This window comes from Panthera leo, chromosome C2, assembly GCF_018350215.1.
Source record: "Panthera leo isolate Ple1 chromosome C2, P.leo_Ple1_pat1.1, whole genome shotgun sequence".
NCBI lineage: Eukaryota > Metazoa > Chordata > Mammalia > Carnivora > Felidae > Panthera > Panthera leo.
The window spans coordinates 21135743-21151737 of record NC_056687.1 but is presented as its reverse complement, the minus strand read 5'-3'; positions in this window follow the sequence as shown (position 1 = coordinate 21151737).

Sequence of the window (15995 nt, the reverse complement as noted above, 5' to 3'; positions counted from 1 at the left end):
CAATGGAGACCTGGACGGGTTTGAATTCAGGTTCTGTTACTTACTAAGGGAAGCAAGTGGCAAGTTTTTCTCTGTTGTTTGTTTTTTGCTTCTTTATTTCATTGAATCTAACATTGTTGTCATTTGTAAAAGGAGCATAAGAGAATTAAATAATCTATTTACAGTCCCTGTCATAGCTCTTCTTCCAAAATATTTCTTCAAGAAATTATGAATATTATATTGTTGGCTATTGTCGCATTAAGTTTTGAAGTTTGAATTTAAGCTTGTCATTATTTTCTAGTTGGCAGAAATTAGGATAGAAGATGAATTGTTAGGATAGAAGATAGAAAATTGTGGGAAAATAGGTTCAAGAATTCCTTATGCTTACATAAATGGGTTAAAAAAACTTAGGGCAGAAAACCTCCACCACGGGGTGAATACGCCCAAGGTTAGCTAAGGAGACATTATAATGGGAACATGAGTATCTCGTTATATCAGCTGCAGGAACTTACTTTCCATCCGATGCCAACATACTATTGTGATTTGATCACAAACTGCGCTTGCCCCCCAGACCCTTTGCTTCTTACACAAGTTAATGATTACTATCAGATTGTTTTCTTCACGTTCACCATGTGTGTGAGATCTTGAGAGCTCAATAAATATGGAGACGAAACCCCCGTTCGGGGCTCTTGTCTTCTGGACGTTATCCTCTGTCATATCCATTTCTGCATCTGTTCTCTTGCTGGACAAGAGAGAACTCCAGACTCAGTCTGTGACAGAAAATGATCTATGATAAGACTCCTTTACAACAACCATGAAGTAAGCTTTTAAATCTTTCACAAATTCCAAAATAATATCAACATGACACACATTAATTTTGCAGAATAGAAATATGGTCTTATAACTCAAAGGGATCTTAAAGATAAATTATATTCTTCAAATGCTACACAACAGAAGAGGCATATGATGAGGAACATACCATCAATTCTGCAACAGCCCATAGCAGGAAGAAAGAGCATCACGGCAGGTGAGCTTCGCAGAGAAGCCCTTTGGTGCAGTCATTAGACCTGATATAAGCACGGTGTTAAGACTTTTTTATGGCTTCTTTTGTAATTTCTTTTGCACTTTGTTGAGATAGAGGAACTTCAGCTGAATAGAATCTGTCTTATACTTTCCCGCCATGAGTGCATACCATCAATTCTGTCAACCGTATCGAGTAGGTTGGTGCCTAGTATTGTATTGTTTTGAAAATACAAAACTATATAGAATGTGACACTTTTCCTTAATTAGTTCATATAATTATTAAGAGAAAAATTCAGAAGTGCAGCCCATATGCTTCAACTGGACCCGATACTCTATTGCTCTCATAATATTGTGTGAGGAAAATAATTATCTTAGTTGGCCTTTAAAGAATACTAACGGATTTTAATATTTAGTATGCTCTTAGAGTAGACAAATATTTTCTTATGACGCCTATGAAAAACCACGTGTCCTTTTTCTCACATCAAATAAAATAAAATATTTGTGTTTGTTTTAAAAATAGAATTATATTGAAAACACTTGTTTACAACATGGTAGAGATTTGTACTCTTCATAGGGGAAAAGATTTTCAAAGTTAAATTATTTATTGTTACTTGTTATACGATTTCTAGGTTAACTGTTTTGATTTTAATATATACTCAATTTGCCTATCTTGATGGAACGCAGTGTGGTTTTTCAGTATTGATGTGAAAGGAGTAAAATGATATAAAATTTATTTTTAAAAATCACTTGATTCAAGTGTGGTCTTTGTTAATACAACTTTATGTAAAATATAGGTAGAAGTTTACAAATGCCACTAAATATCATTTCAAATAAATAAATGTTAGAATATCTAATGGGTCAACTTCAATGAAATTAATTAACTATGTATAAATATTCTGCAGAATCTGTGCAGGAATTTTCAAAAGACTTCAATTATGGGCAAAAGATAAATTTTTTTTTATTTTTTTTAACGTTTATTTATTTTTGAGACAGAGGGAGACAGAGCATGAATGGGGGAGGGTCAGAGAGAGGGAGACACAGAATCTGAAACAGGCTCTGGGCTCTGAGCTGTCAGCACAGAGCCCGAAGCGGGGCTCAAACTCACGGACCGTAAGATCATGACCTGAGCCGAAGTCGACCGCTTAACCGACTGAGCCACCCAGGTGCCCCAAGATAAATTTTGAATAGATGGGAAGATATAGAATTTCCCTTGCGGGAAGTAGTATATATTTCAGATATGATAGTTCCTTACAGATTGAAGCATAAATATGGTAAACTCACAATCAAATCATAAAATTATTTTTGGAAAAATTGATGAAATTATTATAAATATTATTCACAAAATCAGTGGGTGACACATAGTAAGAACATATTGGTAACAGGGTGGTAAGGAGTTCTTGCATTTCCAAACATTAAAATTCTTTATAAATCTAGAATCATTTTAAAGTGTTGGCATTTGTGGCATTTGATAAATAGATAGACAAATACAAACAAAATCATCCAGAATAGGTATTCATCTTTAATTTATTATGTTATACTTGGAACATATATTATTCAAGAAATCTCACCACTACAACTTCTATACTTTTCTCCAAATTGAATGGAAATGTAATATTTATGTATAGTTAAAAATGGACTGTGTAGAAAACCTTCGTGAATAACACGATAGCAGTCTCTTCCTGTTTAATAAAGATAGTATTAAGATTTGCAAATTGTATTTGAAACACTTAACAAATGGCGTATGACTGTGTTATACTCCAAAATAAAATTCAGATGGGATTTACAATAATTAAAAATCTTGTAGCATAATTAAATAAAAATCATATTAAAGAAAAATCCATACAAAAAATTATTCTAGAACAAAGAGTGGTGGAAGCTGGCAATAGATTTGGTTAGGGCTTTTAAGAAAGAATGTATCTGTGTCTTTTTTTTTTAATTTTTTAAATGTTTATTTAATTTTGGCAGAGTGTGGGCGGACGGGGGGGTTTAGAGAGAGAGGAAGACACAGAATCTGAAGCAGATTCCAGGCTCTGAGATGTCATCACAGAGCCCAACGCGGGGCTCGAACTCACCAACCCTGAGATCATGACCTGAGCTGAAGTCTTAACCAACTGAGCCACCCAGGCACCCAGTGTCTTTCTTGATATAAGAAACTGCTGAACCTGTAAGCACATTGATGACTCAAGTGGCATCACTCTCTTTTTTTTTCCTTTCCTTTTTCAAATTTTATTTAAATTCTAGCCAGTTAACATAGAGCGTAATATTGTTTTCAGGGGCTGAATTTAGTGATTCGTCACTTACATACGACACCCAGTGTTCATCGTAACGTGTGGTAGTGGCATCTCTTGAATGTTGCCAGTACACAGATCTATTACGGGGCAAGCCTATGACTCAGTCACAACTATGGGTATCCCTGCAAAAGGTAGAATCAAACAGAGAGGAAAAGAACATCTGCCCCAGTATTACAAATATGTGTATGGAGATGAGAGAAAAAGTAAGGATGTGAGTTGCCTTCCAACCTCCACATCTGTTGTGATCCTGCATCCTAATTTGAAATTACATTTATCATCTCACCAGATTAAGATGTGATTAGAGGACCCCACAAGGTGAGCACATTGTGGGGTCCAGAGGGAACCCACGGACCCGACTCCAGATCAAAGCTTGTTCTAGGTGGACGTGACCTTATTAACAGAAGCTGGCTTGAGTACTCTTACTCTCACAAAATCAATCAGAAACTTTTTAAATCTTTTCTAGAAGAAGAAAATGTCATGAAGATAGAAAAAGTGAGTAGTTTAGAAAAATATTCACCTTCACAAGAATTCAGTGGCTATATGACTTCAATAAGAATTCAAAGCCTATTATTACTAGCAAATAAACATGAGAAAAAAATTACCACTTTGAAATTGAAATTATAAGATTATAAATTAATGAGGAACAGTAAGTACATTATGATGTTAATACTGTGGGAAATGGAATCTGTTAAGTCTGTACAAACATTCAGAATGCAGAAGCAAAAGACAAAAAGTGAAAATAAAGATAAGGTAGATGATAGATACAGAGAAAAGATAATATGAAGATGTGTTCATTCTAAAAAAGAGCCTAAATGTCCAACAACTGATGAATGGATACAGAAATTGTGGTTTATATACACAATGGAATACTACGTGGTAATGAGAAAGAATGAAATATGGCCTTTTGTAGCAACGTGGATGGAACTGGACAGTGTTATTCTAAGTGAAATAAGGCATACAGAGAAAAACAGATACCATATGTTTTCACTCTTATGTGGGTCCTGAGAAACTTAACAAAAGACCATGGGGGAGGGGAAGGAAAAAAATTAGAGAGGGAGGGAGCCAAACCATAAAAGACTCTTAAAAACTGAGAATGATCTGAGGGTTGATGGGGGGGTGGGAAGGGGGGTGGGTGATGGGTATTGAGGAGGGCACCTGTTGGGATGAGCACTGGGTGTTATATGGAAACCAATTTGACAATACATTTCATATTAAAAAAAAAAAAAAAAAAGATACCGGAATAGAATGAACAAAGACAAAGAATGAAAAAAGACAAAATAATAATTTGGGGGCTGTAGAGGAAACCATGAAAAGGTCTAAATTTATATGTCAGAAAGGGTTATTGCAAACCAGGTGAAATTAGGAGAAGGAAATGAAAAGCTAGATATTTGCAGATACAGTTCTGGCATTCCAAAGATAAAGAAAAAAAAAACCTTAAAAATATACATATTATGAATTACTTGCAGCTGTTTCTTGTACACATACCTCTACTGAGAATTCTACGTTCTTTCTACTTGTTTTTCTTTTTTATTATTTTCTTCCCTATCCAGTTTACCTAGATTCTAACTACTAAATGTCTCCACCCCTGCCAGGGTCTTAAGTTAGTAAACTTCTCATTTGGAGAGCTACAAGCATCACAGGTGAGCTTGCCAAATCTTTGCAGGACCCATGAAAACCATTCTACATGTTATGACTAGATTACACGTTTAAAATTCACCCGAAGAACCCAGTATACAGCTACTCAGTGACTCTCTGTGGTCTTAGGATAAAGTTAAGCATCCTTACCAATGGCCTCTGACCACTCTCCAACTCCTTTGCTTGGAATCGCCATGATGTCCTGTTCACATTTTATTGTGCTACCATATTCTTTCTCTCCAGGGATTTCCATACTCTGATCTTTCTACCTAGGACTTTTCCTTACCCCATTCTTCACACCTATCAGGTCAATTCCCCCTGAGATCCTTCCCGAACAATAAATATTGGAATTTGTTCCTTCTGCATGCCCTGTCATACTTGTACCTACTTTTCAGTTGTTTTTCTTTCTTAACCTATTACAAACCCACTGCCTAGTTCACAAAAGACACAATGTTGAAAGAATGATTTATATTTGTATTAGTGTTGTGTTTATCTCTGGGTATATGTGGTTGTGTGTTTATATGTGTGAAAGAGATGGAGACAGAGACAGAGAGAGTATCGACTTACTATTTCATCTATGACTATTTCTGGGTAGTGAAATTAGGGATAATTTTTATCTTCTTTTGAAACCTTTCTGCATGTTCCTTATTTTCCATAGTTCATATGAATCACACTTTATTGAACAAATTACTAAAAGCTTTGGGGAGAAAAATGCAAGATAGTGTGACATTCTCTATTTCTTGAGGTCAGGTATTAGTTTTCTATTGCTGCTATAAAATCTTACCAAAATTTGATTGCTTAAAACTTTATTATTGTACTGTTCTGATGGTCAGAATTCTGAAGCATGTCTCACTGCACTAAAACCAAGGTGTTAGCAGCTTGCTAGTTTTCTGTACACTTTAAGAAGTAGTCCATTTCATTGCTCATTTGGGTTTGGGGGGAGAATTCCATTCACACAATTATAGGACTGACATCCTCATTTTTTTGCTAGCTGTAAACTGAGAACTATCCCCAGTTTCTAGAGGTCACCATATTCGTTGGCTCATAGCTATCTTGTTCACAACCAGCAATGGAAGATCAAGTCCATTCACAATGCATCTTTCTGATTCTTCTTCCATGATGATGACAGCAAAGAATGGTTCTCTGCCTTTTAGAATTTGTGAGATTGGATTCGCTCCACCTGGATAATCTAAGATCTCTGTCTAATTGAAGATCCTTAACCATATTCACATCTGCAAACTCCCTTTATGTCAACTAAGGTAACCTAGTTACAGAGTCTAGAGGTTAAATTATAGACATCATTGGGGGTCCGTTAATCTTCCCATCAAAGATGGCAAGTCAGTTATTCAAACTACATTACTTGCTTTCTCAGTTTTAGTTATTGAAGATCAAATAAAGGTTTTACTGAGTCTGTCAATGCACTTAAATTTTAACATTTATAACAGGGGAAATATGTAGTGAGATTCGATCAAAAAATACATATATTGATTCCAGTTTTTAGTACCATCAAATCTTCTGAAGGCAAATTGGATCACCCATTTAACAAAAATATCATGTAGAAGTTAGTAAAAAAAAAAAAGGAAGCAATGCAATCTTTACTTATTAACATTGTTGTAAATCTATTAAGAAATTCTTGATTTAACACATCAATGATTTACTATTTTTTGCTATCTCATTTTTCATTTCAGTTTACAGTGATACAATTTTTTCTTTATCTTTTATCATGATACTAATGAAAGATTATTATAAATCATTAGAACAATCATGGTCAACAGCAGCTTGAAATCTTCCTTTTTCATTGGTTTTGCCCTTCTAGTTCCAATCGTTATTTTTTCTAGGTCTAATTAAATATGTTTATTTCATTTTTCTATAAGGAGAATTAATTTCTCTGAGTGTCTTATCTTATATTTCAGATTTATTCATTATTTTCTAAAGTTTTTCATAACTCACATATAAAATTTAGTGTCAAGGTGACTAATATCTATAATAATAAAATCAGACATCTGATATTTATTTTTGCCAAGAATAAAGAGGTTTCTTTTCTTCGTTAGTGTTAAAGCAGTGCCAAATACTATTGTGAGTTCAAGCTGCACGCAGTGTAATTATCCTTTAATACCATTTTGTCACAAATGGCAAGAGAGTAGTTTATATGGTTATTTTTCTGGTGATGTGCTGGGGAAATGAATTATAACATAAATCAATATCTACTTAGAAAATACTCAGTTACATTGTTGTACACATAATACTAAAACATATGGAAGAGAAGCAAGATGTAACAGACCTAGGTTTTAATATTTCTCAGGTCTGTCAATTCCTACTCATTTTTACCATTCCATTCTTAGTTTCTTTATTAGGTAAATATTGATATGAAGTGACAGTGTCTTTTTATATACGTGCAGTTTCATTCCTGCTAGGTTTTCTCTTCCCACCTCTTTCATGTTACCAAGGTGATCTCCTGTCCTTTGCTAATAGATGGTGGACCACCCACTTCTCTTCCTTCTCTGTACTCTTCATAGTCTTGCCCTCAGTAACCTCATCCTCCTCTCTAACTTCAATCATATTATGTCAATGATTCTGTAATTTGTATCTCCCAGACTTGTAGTTGTCCTGATCCACATGTTCAACTGCTATGTTGACATTTCCACTCTAACTTGAAGTCCCAGCAATACCTTAGACTCAAAAATTATGAAATAGAGCCTATTTTCCTTTGCCCTAAACTGATTTCAGTGATGCTAATAACATTCAAGGGCACCAGCAGCCATTGGTACAGCATGCAGACACCTAAATCATTCTTGGAAAATCCCTCTCCCCTGTGTTTTTGAAGTCTGTAAGATATTTTCAATTGTATTTCCTAAATTTGTTTGAATTTATCCACTTTTTTTTAGATTTTCGTTTAATCTCCATTACCACCACTTCTTACTTGTACTCTGGAAGATTCTGCAAAATAATCTCCCTCCATTCATCCGGAGACTCTTCCAATCCTTTGTCTCCACTCCTGACAGGGTTTCATGTTGTTGTTTTTTAAATAAATAAAATTGGATTAGGTGTTACCTTTCCTTCAAAACCCAGTTCATCCTCATATGTTCTTAACATGACCTCCAGGTGCAGATGATTTTCCAGACTCAACTTTGGCTATTTTCTTTTTCAGTTTTTGAATCCTAGCCCAGGTCGCCTTTGCTTTTCAGATCTTGTAACATTTTGCACACTCTCTGCATAGCAAAGCTATAAGTTTCAATTTGTTAATTTCTCTTTGTCCTTCAGCTCTTTGCTCAAAACTCACTACTTCAGGGAATAAATCAAGTCAGTAAGGTAAAATGTTTACACCAAAACTTGCAGGGATTTAGAGGTAGGGCAAAATTTTATCAAAATGACAACAGTAACAACATGATTAACATGAACAGCCACTCACAACCAAGCCATGTGGTGGGCAAAAATGTTATCAGATTTCATAGATGTGGACAATGAGTGTTCTGTAAATTGCTCAATGTAACACAGACAATAAGGGGTGAAGGCATGAGATAATCTAAGTAATTCGATAGGAGGGTCATATAATTAATCATAATATTGCCTCAGAATCAGGGTTCTCTTCCATGTTAATCTATTTCAACTTTAAAAAAAAAAAAAAAAGAGGCATGACCGAAGTCATGAGAGTGTTTGGATTATTATGGAAATGGTGACTCTGCCTGATCTAAAATGTAGTCTAGAGAGTTCCTAAATTGTCTGTATTTCACAATGATTTTTCCCCTGATTTTGATGAGAAATATTTTATTGTACAGATTTATCATCATTACTGTGTATCATAGTTGAAAATGTTAACTTAATCTGATAAAAGACATTCACTGTAAAAAATTGTTTTCAATAATTTATTGAGTGATGAAATAAAATACAGTATGCCTTTAACTCTCATGTAGTGCTTGTGGTTTGGGCATCTTTAAACTCAATTTACATACAAAATAATTTATGAGGGACAAATTTTGGAATTGAAGATTTTATTGCTGCTGATATTTCAGAATTATTTATTACTAAATATGGTATTATGCTAGGCTAGAGTTGTATATAATGATTCATAAAATAATTACTATACATCAGACAATAAGGACGAGAACATTTTAAAAAGTGAAACATGACCTTGGAAGTGGACAGCTGAGACCTAGACTATAGTGTTTTCTATTGACATAAACTGTTCCATATCACATTAACACCAAAAAAGAACATTCCACAATCACTATGGAAATAAAAACAAGACTACTCTGGATTCACATCTGCACACAGGAGAAAGAGAAGGAGCTTTGCTACTACAAAAATAACCAAAAACACTCTCTGGCTACCATGCCTGGAAACTGCCTCTTTGCCAATGACACCTCTAGCCCTCCTTCATTTCTCTCACCTTCTAGAGCCCCAGTTCTTGAGTCATCCCTGTTTCTTGGCAGCCTGAAAACCAAAGTAAATGGTTGCATATAAACAAATGAATCCTTTCCAAAATCACTAAAGCAGTGTAAGCCCTAGAGAAAGACCTTCATAATTCCCTCTTACTTAAACATTCACAATTCCTTTGTGTTGTCTGCTTTGCTGCAATAAACTAATAAACCTAAGTTATTTTTTTAACCACAATCCTCTTCCAAGTAGTCTTTTGGAGCCAGACTTTAACAGTGTTGTGCAAGGAAATTAGATCCAGTTTGGTTGGAACTTAATTTTCAATGAGGAGTGATACGTAACAATTTTGAAAAACTGGCAAAGGCCAAGTTATGCAAAGCTAAATATGTGTCATTAATGTTTCTTATTTTATTTTATAATTATTCAATGCACAAATTAATTTATACAGGTCCGACAATTAATATCTATAATATATAAATATGTAGCTTATATTTTATTGCAAAAGGTATGTGTATACGTATATACATATGAATGTGAGATCTACTTTTCTTTTAACTTCATTAGGATTCGGTATGTTGCCTTAAATAAAGCCTTTATGTGGATTTGGTTTTATTATTTCAATGGTAGTTCATTGCAGCCTTATGTGTTTATATCAAAGTGTTTTTGCTTTTTTTTTAACGAAAGCATAATAACATTTAATGTAATGATGCTGCTGCTTTATGAATTTCAAACAGAACCTTTTCTGTTATCTTGGCCCCAAGTTGAAAACGATGCATTCCTGTTACCAGTGGGGCACTGTCGCAGAACAATGTGGAACTTTCATATTACCAGTCTGTGAGGAAATAAATCATAAACATCCTTAGTGTATTATAAAATTCTGCAGAAATAGGAAATACACAAAAGTACTATTTTCTTACTTCAGTTAATCTCGAAAATGAAAGTAAAAGGAGTATAAATTTTTACCTTCATCAATATAATTAAGGGGAATATTCTGGAAATTGCTTTTCAGGAGAAAATAATGTTAGTTGTCCCTTTCCATGAGAAAACTGTTTCCTAGATTCTTACTGAATATCTATAAAGTCTTAATATATAAAGGTCAGGAGATTTCCAGTGATCTAGCTAAAGTGAGGCTATTATTTAATACTACGAACGGTGCCAAAGGCATTAAATAATCCGTATCATCATCGAGCTCTTTCTTCTATTGCCCCAATACTGGGTTTGGAAAATGGAAGTACTAAACAAATAATTTCAAGACAGATTTATAGAGGAGAAAGAAATCAGAAAGCAGATTAGTTGCTCCTTTCTTTCAAGATATTTAGGACAACAATAGCTGTTATTACTTTAAAAAAAATAAAGAAAGCCTCATCCTGCTGTAAAGCCATCGGTCTCTAAGAAAATCAAATCTCTAGAGAGTCAACTAGGATTCACACCAGCTGAGTATGCAACCAAAATGACATAATTATGCTTCCATTAGCTGTGCTGATTTCCAAATAAAAAATGACCACTAATCAGATTTCGGATGAGTTTCCTACTGTTCAGGAAAAGTATACCTGAGTGGAGAGCTAAAAATCTATCTCTGCTACCACACCGATCAACAAATTCCATTTTTTCCCATGGACAGCTGTCTGAAATACATCTTTAGCCCACGTTTTCTGAGTCTAAAACCATCAGGAACACTACAGAGTATCTTTTCCCTAGGACTGCATGCTCCCCTTATCAAGAACACTTTTCATGGGTGCCTGTGTGGTTCATTCGGTTAAGCATCCGACTTGGGCTCAGGTCATGATCTCGCAGTTCGTGAGTTGAAGCCCCACATTGGGCTCTGTGCTAACAGCTCAGAGCCTGGAGCCTGCTTTGGATCCTGTGTTTTCCTTCTCTGACCTTCCCCCTTCCCTCTCCTTCTCTTTCTCTCTCTCTCTTTCAAATAACATTAATGAAAAAAAAATTAAAAAAAATAAAAAAAAAGAAAACTCTCCAAAGAGATAGAAACTCCATCCTTTCAGAACTAGTTCTAGGAACAAGACTTCACCTGGATTAGAACTCTCTCAGATGGACAATCATGTATGCTATGGATGCTTCTCTCTAGAAGATAAAAGTCTTCTGAAACTATTTTTTTTTTAAGTATTGACCTAAACCCCAATGCCATAGACCCTGTTCCTGATAATCATCATTATGTAACCCTTTCTTTTTTTCTCTCTCTGTTCTTGTCTAGTCTACTTTGATTCCCCAGTGCTTTTTAATTTCACTAGCTTAACTGAATGTTGAAATCCTCCTTTCTAAATTCAAACTCAACATTTCAACAGATCTGCAATCCATTCTATATAGGAGGATTTTCTGATTTAGTGTTTCAGTACAACCCCATGAAAAAGGGAAAACGGAGGCAAGGGAAATAAAAGCAAAAATGATCCTCATCAAAATAAAAAAAAAAAAAAAACTTCTGCACAGCAAAGGAAACAATCAACAAAACTAAAAGGCAACCACAGAATGAGAGAAGATATTTGCAAATGACATATGAGATAAAGGGTCAGTATCCAAAATCTATAAAGAACTTCACCAAACTCAACACCCAAAAACCAAATAATCCAGTGAAGAAAGGGGCGGAAGACACTAATAGATGCTTCTGCAAAGAAGACATCCAGATGGCTGACAGACACATGAAGAAATGTTCAACATTACTCATTATCAGGGAAATACAAATCAAAACCACAATGAGATATCACCTCACACTCATCAGAATGGCTAAAATTAACAGTTCAGGAAACAACAGATGTTGGTGAGGATGTGGAGAAAGAAACCCTTTTGCACTGTTTGTGGGAATGCAACTTGATGCAGCAACTCTGGAAAACAGTATGGAGGGTCCTTAAAAATTAAAAATAGAACTACCTTATTGTTATGAACAGCAATTGCACTACCAGGAATTTATTCAAAGGATACACAAATGCGGATTTGAAGGGGCACATGCACCCCAATGTTTATAGCAGCGCTATCAACAATAGCCAAATTATGGAAAGAGCCCAAATGCCCATAAACTGGTAAATGTGTGAAGAAGACACAGTACCCCCCCCACACACACACGCATACACACACACACACACACACAATGGAATACTACTTGGTGATGAAAAAGAATGAAATCTTGCCATTTGCAACAACGTGGTTGGAACTGGAGGGTATTGTGTAAGTGAAATAAGTCAGTCAGAGAAAGACCGATACATGATCTCACTCACATGTGGAATTTGAGAAACTCAAAAGATGAACACAGCAGTAGGGAAGGAAAAATAAGATAAAAACAGAGGGAGGCAAACCACAAGAGACTCTTAAATACAGAGAACAAACTGAGGAGTGCTGGAGGGGGATACTGTGGGGGTGGGTTAAATGGATGACAGACATTAAGGAGGGAACTTTTCGGGATGACCAAGGGGTGTCATATGTAAGAGATGAATCACTGGGTTCTACTCCTGAAGCCAAGAGTACACTGTATATTAACTAACTTGAAAATGAAATAAATAAATACATACATACATACATAAATAAATAAATACATAAATAAAATTTAAAAATAAGAATTAAAAAAAAGGGGGAAATGGGTTACAGCAATCTACAGACATGACATATTCAGAAGATGAATAGGAATCTGCCAGACCCGAAGAGGTCCTAAGAAGGAGTTGATCAAATCTGAATTTTTCCAATGTTGGCACCAAAAAAAGAAAAAAAAGAGTTGGGACAAAATTATAAAATTTATTTCAGCTAGATTATTAGGTCAAAATGTACTATCAGTTCACTTAAATCTAAATCAGTTGCCAATTCTATATTTTATAATAAGTTTTCTATTATCTTGAGGAAGTCATATATTAATATGCTAAAGCAAATCTAATGATACTAAAAGTCAAGAGAAAATAAGACAGAACCTTATCTATTAAAGTAGTGGTTGACGTACTCAGTTTGTGAGAAAAATCCAAGTTGTTGCCCTTATTTTGTTTTTATTCTTAAATAAACTTATTGAAACACAGCTGTGCCCATTAATTTATGTATTATTTATGGTTGCTTTCATACTATCATAGCAGACTTTCCTAATCTTAACAAAGACCTTCTGCAGGCAAAAGCTAAAATACTTGCTGTCTGAACTTTTACTGAAAAAAAATTTTTTTTGACCTCTGAATTAAAGGAATATTTTATCGGAATCCCAAATCCAAAGTATTTTAAATAACATGCCAACATTTTAGCTATAGAGAGGACTTGTTAAGTTTGTAGAATTTAATTTATTATACTAATTCTATGACTCAAGTAGTTGTATTGTAGAAACTAAAAATGTATACACTTTGGGGCAATAACGTTCCCATTTCAAATCACTATTGGTATAATTTTTATGATTTTGTATGAACATAGAATGTGCTCATTCCATATACCCCTGACCTCCCCGTCCCCCCCCCCCCACCCCCACCCCACCAAGCAAAACCAGCCTACTGTTACGAACAGGGAAAAAAGCTCCATCAAGTCTCTTAGGGTTTATAGTCCACTAATACATTTTTTTCCCCATGATTTTCAGATTCCTCCATGCATAGTGCTAATAGTGGCTATCAAAGGTCCATATAATTGTGTCTTGGTACCTTTCTCTCATTCCTCTCAAAATAGCTGGACGTTCCTGCTCGTCTTAACTGTCTCTGCGTCTCCCTCATGCCGAAACTTTTGGAGCTGTGTCTGATAGTTCTTGCACCTTTTACAACGACATCACTGAATTCTGCAGCCTGGGATGTCGCACCTTTGGGGATCAGCGCTGATCCAAAACAGGTTTTAACTAACAGGATTCACTTCCCTGGAGCTCTGTTATAAACTGAATATTTGCCTTCCTTCAAATTCACAGGTTGAAACTTAATCCCCAAGTTGATGGTAGTTGGCCGAGAGCTTTTGGGAGGTGATTAGGTTATGAAGGTGAAATCCTTATGAATGGGATTAGTGCTCTTATGGGAAAGATCCCAGAGAACTCTCTTGCCTTTTCCATGGGAGGACACAGCAAAAAGATCGCAATCTATGAACCAGGAAGTGGGCTGTATTCAGCCAAGCGATCAATCTGTTAGTGCCTTGCACTTGGACTTCCCAGTCCCCAGAAACGTGAGAAATACATTTCTGTTGTTTATAAGCCGCATGGTTTGTGGTATTTCTATTATAGCAGCACAGACTGACTAAAACAAGCTCCAATGAGTTAGAGTTTGCCTTGATTTCAGTGATTAATAGGGAAAGTCCTAATTTTCCTTCTCTGTGTTAGAATATTCCATTTTCTCAAATCAATCTTAGATTTTGAAATCGAGTATTGCAATATTCATGTTGAATGGATGCTGAATATTTCATAGTTATTTCAGATTTTGTGCCCACTCCTACTTCTGACCCTGACACTAAGATACTTAGATACAGATCGTCTACCAGGATTGATCTTTGAGATACCAATAACAGACACTTTGATAAATTCCAATATGCTTCCCTCCTCTGTTTTCTAAGCCAATTTTACATGAAGTTAACTTATCTAATTCACTTTTATCCTAAAATGAGCTAATTCTCAGAAGATTTTTTTCCCTTTTAGAATTAAGATTCCAATAAACTGCTGTCACTAATTCTCCAGTAATTCTCAGAGTTTTGATTATCAGTGATAAACTTAATTTAGGCCCAAGTAAAACACCTGCCGTACAGTCATTCTGGAAGGCAAGATAATTGACATTTAAATTGTGGGATTATGCAACTGTAAAACACACACAAAATTCCCAAACCCTGGAGGAAAACATAATATAAGGGGTTATACAAAATAGTAGGAAAAAATTATAAGAGTCACAGCATATTCTCTGAATACAGTGTAATATTCACACGTGAAATTAGTTCAATAGTTATTAACATTAATAGTTTCTCTTGTTCACAGTTGGATGCGATTCAATTTAATCAATAAATATTTGTGGAAGATCTTTTTACAATGCTTGGCAAAGCATTTTTTAAAGTAAGAAAGATCCAGCTTTGCTTTTAAGACATCTGATCTCTCTTACAATTATTATAGTATATAATGTAGGAGAGAAACAAATTATGACATGAGACCCAAAGGAGATTGTATCTGTTTGAAGATCCTGAGGATAACTTCATGTAGAAACTTATATTTGAACTATCATGTGAAAAATACATAGCATCGTGAAAACCAGCCTTGGAAGAGAAATAGCTAGGCTTTAAAGACACTGATCCATGTAGATAAACGTTTGGTGTTTGAGATTACAGGGTGAGTTTAAAATGAGTGAGTAGTTCACTTTGGCTAAAATATCCAAAAAATAAAGAGCTAAAAATCAAAAATACGTAGCATAGAATACCTTGAATACCAGGAGATTTTTGTTGATGTGTAATGAAATATGAAGTCACTAAAACATTTTTAGACAGAAAATGACATAATCAGAAGTTTTAACCTTGTCATACATGCCTTTATATTGTGTTGATTGTGGGGAGGGGTTGATGGTTTGAAATTATTAAAAAGGAACCCTAAATCAATAGAGTGAGGAAAATATTTCTGGGCCATCTCCACGTCTAAAATTTTATGCACTATGATATATTTATATAATACAATAAATAGCAGCACTGTTTTGTGCTCCATAAATAGGTCTATGCCTCTGCACTTCATAAATTGGCTCATATCTCCATGCCATAACCAACCAAATGGCATATTTCATG